The sequence below is a fragment of the Homarus americanus genome, unplaced genomic scaffold (genome assembly GCF_018991925.1).
Source record: "Homarus americanus isolate GMGI-L3 unplaced genomic scaffold, GMGI_Hamer_2.0 scaffold28350, whole genome shotgun sequence".
NCBI lineage: Eukaryota > Metazoa > Arthropoda > Malacostraca > Decapoda > Nephropidae > Homarus > Homarus americanus.
The window spans coordinates 17,501-22,599 of NW_024723473.1; positions in this window are offsets into that span (position 1 = coordinate 17,501).

Sequence of the window (5,099 nt, forward strand, 5' to 3'; positions counted from 1 at the left end):
TAGTGATAGGCTTGCTTGTTTTTAAGGGCACGCCTCGCGCAAGGCGCGGGCGATTAAACCCCAAGGCGGAAGCTCGGTTCGGGTTACCCTCGTGTCGGGGAGACAGTCAGCAGGCACCGAACTCGCAGCAACCGATGGATGTATATTTCCGACCCTCGTAGAGGAGTGGCGGCGACAAGCTCATATGGCTGCCGCCGCCGCAATATGCGTTCAACTTGTCGATGTATCTGGTATTCTTGCGATTCACATAACACGTTAGTTGTTGCGGTCTTCATCGACCCACGACAGTGATCCCCCGTTAAGAGTTGTGTATTTGCCATTTAGTCTTTTTGCGACTAACCATCACAGGTCGAGTCTCAATGAAAGGGTTTGACAGACATAGCCCAAGTTTGTGGTTTGGGTTTGGCCGGACGGCTTGTTGTTGTTTTTTGACACTTGAATTTCACTCTTTTTGGGTCAAGAGGCTTATTCGCCGGTAGTAAGGAACGGACGGCAGCCGTCCAAAGCCCCGTCCGTCCTCCTCCGGTCTTCGCGCTCTCGCCCGAGTGTGGTCCACCTACAGCGTGGTGGTACCTGGCCCACAGTCTCTTGAGGGCAGGATTATCCTCTAGCTGCTGGGTTGCCCAGGCAAGCCGAGACCATAAATCAGGAGGTAGTAGTGATTTTAGAGCACTTGGTCTCTTTCTCTGTTAATAAAGTCCTTCCGCAGGTTCTCTGAAACCTTGTTACAACTTTTACTTCCTCTAAATGATCAAAGTTTGGACATCTTTCCGTCAGCTCGGCGTGACCCCAGAAAACCTCGCGAACAGCGGGCCGACAATCCAGAGCGCCAGTCGAAACCTCACTAAATCATTCAATCGGTAGTAGCGACGGGCGAATTGTGTACAAAAGACGCGGGGCGTGATCAGCGCAAGCTGATGACTTACACTTACTGGAATTCCTCGTTCATGAAACAATTACCAAGCCCCAATCCCTATCAGAAAGGCTTTGAACGGGTTACCGCTCCTCTCGGAGAAACTCGTGATCCCTTCAATGTGTGGCAGCGTGCATTAGAACATCTGGAGCATCCTGAGCCTGTTATTATAATCTCGTCGGCTAGAATTGCCGCTTATCCCTCTAAAGAAGAGTTGCGAACTGGACACCATTTTCTGGAGATCCGTCGGCTTCGCCAGTAAGCGAAGTCTCGACCGTTATCAAATTAACCAGACAAATGCTCACCAACTAAACGGCCATACACCACCACCACGAATCGAAAAAAAGGCTCTCAATCTCAATCCTTCGGTGTCTGGGCCTGGTGAGGTTTCCCGATGTTAGATCCGTTAAGCCGCAGAGCTCCACTCCCTGATGGTGCCCTTCCGTCAATTCCTTTGGTTTCAGCTTTGCAACCGCCGCCCCGGAACCCAAAGACTTTGGTTTCCCGGGCTTCTGCCACTGGGTCATGGGAATAACGCCATTGGCGGATCGCTAGTGTGGCATGCGTTTATGGATTGGGGAGCAAGGAAGGTGTCTGGTCGCCTTCAGACCTCTAACTTTCGTTCTTGATTAATGAAACATCCTTGTAAATGCTTCCATGATAGTTACGTCTTCTGACGGTCCAAGAATTTCACCTCTAGCGTGCTTAATCTGAAGATGCCCCGCCTGTTCCCGATTAGTCATTACCTCTGGTTCAACCAACAAAATAGAACCGGGGTCTATTCCCATTGTTCATGCATCCTGCTGGGCCATTCAAATGTACCACTCTGAGCCTCTAATTTTTTCAAAATGTCTCCGGCCACTCAGGACACTTTCATTAAAGAGCATCCCGTCTCTTTGAGCCGGTATGACTATTCGGGCGTGACCCAGTAAGCTTACCCGGGCGGTGCACCGTCAGTCCCGGAACTGAGATCAACTGGCTTTTAACCGCAACAGCACAATATACGCTGTGGGTGGAATTACACGGCTGCTGGCACCAGACTTGCCCTCAATGGATACTCGTTAAAAAGTTTAAAGTGTACTCATTCCGATTACGAGGCTCGGATGAGAGACTCGCCGTTATTTTTCGTCCTACCTCCCGTGCCAGGTGGGTAATTACGTACTGCTGCCTTCGCCGATGTAGTAGCCGTTTCTCGGCTCCCTCTCCGGAATCGAACCTGATTTGGTACCCGTTAACATAGCCATTGCGCGCAACCTACAATCAAAAGCTGATAAGGCAGACACTTGAAGCGTAGCCGGTGCGAGAACCGATAAGCTCAGCCGAAAGTTATTCCAGATTCACCACAGGTGGGTTCACGGACCGGGGGCCGACCGGTTTTGAACTAATAAGCGCTCTTCCTTGCGGTCGAGACCAATTGCATGTAATATTAGCTCTAGGGTACCTGATTATCCAAGTAAAGTGGGTTTACAGGTCAATGAAACATAGCTGATTTAATGAGCCATTCGCGGTTTCACCTTAAATCGGCAGCCTTTATGCATGGCCAATCTTTGGGACAAGCATATGACTTCTGTGGGGATCAACAGGTAGCTGCTGCTGTTGGCGGCGCCTGTCCGCAGCGGCCAAAATAGTAAGTTGAGAGGCAAGACATTGGGCGAGGACCGCTGCGTTGCTAACAAATAGCAACCAGATGATCAGATCTAACTGCACCTTCTTGCTATCCTCGGCGCCGCTTATTTTCGTGTATTAATCTCCTCCATGTCGCTCCTCTTTGCCCCAGCTCAAGCGAAGGCCTTAGCCGACGTGGGCGAGGACGCACGTTGTGAATCTCCTTATCCGCTCCTCTTCTCTTTACTGGCGAAACCCAGAAGACATTGGGTGAGGACCGCACGTTGGCCTTAGAAATAGCAAACCAGATGATCAGATCAAAATGCCTTCTCTCGCTATCCTCAGCACCAGCAGCACCACGTGTGTGTAATCCTCCTTGTCCTCTCTCTTCTCTTTGGCAAGACCCAGCCGACATTGGGCGAGGACGCGTTGGCCTTAAATAACCGACAGATGATCAGATCAAGCCACCTTCTCTACGCTATCACCGGCGCCGCTTGGCACTCACAGAAGTAATACCAATCTCCTCATATCATCTCTCCTCTCCTCTTTACCCAGCTCCAGCGGGGTAGCCGACATTAGGCGGGACCGCGTTATTAATCCTCCTCCTATCATCCTCTTCTCTTCTCTTTGCCCCAGCGAAACGCAGACGTGGCCCATCTCCTCCTCTCTCTCTTTCTCTTACTGTTTGTGGGGACGTGGGCTCATGAGCGCCATCGTCGCCCAATATTGGTTGGGTTGTGTATTTCACGGGTGGGAACCGCCATCATCGTTGTTAGGTGATGGGGTAACCCAACGTGTGCTTTGACGAGTTTTGGCTGCTAAACTCTCTTTTTAGTATACTCGGCTCCCAGACTGCGCCCTGGTCGTGTTGAACCATGAGCGTTGTCTATGCACATTTAGGGTAGCCGTTTGCGCGTGGAATAGTGCAATGAATCTCGGTCAAGAGGCGGTTGGGCGCTGCATTGAAGGCCGGCACAGACGCGAAGACGGGGTGATCAGCCAACGCAAGTCCGCTAAGTTGGGCAGACAGCAAGGCGAAGGGGAGCCCCGTTCCGGACTGAAAGGCCGCAGCATATGCTGTGACGGAAACTAGTAGGGTGGCGACGTGTGCGCCGAGAGAGAGAGAGAGAGACGGAGTAAATAATGTCCAAACGGAAGAGAGACCTGGCAAGTGTAATTGATAGAGCGCGAGCCTACTCGCCATAAGCCCGCTCCACTGCCATTCCTCTGATCCAATGAGACTAAAATCTCTCTCTCTCTCCTTCTGCTCCAGCCATTGCAGGGCAGGGAAGCGACGGCAATTTTGGTTGTTGTTTTTGAATGCCGCGCTTTGCTTCGCAGAGGCGCCGAAGCGCTCCGCTGGGAGGCGGAAGATATTTCACACCGAATATGTGTGTGAAGGCACCCTCTCCCCTTAATATAGTGAAATAGTGCAATCCAGCATACAAGGTCGGACGATAGGACATTCACCGTACCGCACCTCGAGAGTGGATGTTGGGTAAGGTTAAAACCGGACTGTTCGCAGACAGCCGAATAACCCGGTTCCGGACTAATTGGTGGATGCAACATCATGATGATGCTGCTGCTGTCGCGGAAACCGCAGTGGCGGCGTGAGAGAGTAATAATGTTCAATAGGGAGAGCGACCTGGCTAGTGTAATTGATAGATCGCGAGCCTACTCGCCATTAGCCCGCTCCACTGCCATTCCTCTGACCCAATGAGACTATTCTCTCTCTCGCTCTCCTTCTGCTCCAGCCATTGCAGGGCAGGGAGAGGAAATCGACAGCAATTTTGGTTGTTGTTTTTGAATGCCGCGTTTTGCTTCGCAGAGGCGCCGAAGCGCTCCGCTGGGGGGCGGAAGATATTTCACATCGAATATGTGTGTGAAGGCACCCTCTCCCCTTAATATAGTGAAATAGTGCAATCCAGCATACAAGAGCGGACGATAGGACAGTCACCGTACCGCACCTCGAGAGTGGAAGTTGTTTGATCGTTTGTTAGGCAAGGTTAAAACCTGACTGTTCGCGAACAGCCGAATAACACAGTTCCGGACTTACAATAGGCGCCAACATCATGATGCTGCTGCTGTCGCGGAAACCGTGTAGTGGCGGCGATAGCAGCGCCGAGAGAAATAATAATGTTCAGGTGGGGAGACCAGACCTGGCTAGTGAAATTCATAGATCGCTCCACTGCCATTCCTCTGACCCCATGAGACTATTTTCTCTCTCTCTCTCTCTTCTTCTGCTGCTGCTGCTGCTGCTGCTCCGCTCATTTTACCCAGGGCAAGGGAAGGAAAGCGACAGCAACTTTGGTTGTTGTTTTTGAATGCGCGCTTTGCTTCGCAGAGGCGCCCGAAGCCTTCCGCTGGGGGCGGAAGATATTCCACACCGAATAGGTGTGTGAAGGCACCCTCTCCCCTTAATATAGTGAAATAGTGCAATCAGCATACAAGAGCGGACGATAGGACAGTCACCGTACCGCACCTCGAGAGTGGAAGTTGTTTGATCGTTTTGTTAGAGCAAGGTTAAACCCGACTGTTCGAGAACAGCCGAATAACCCTGTTCGGGACTTTAATAGAAGCA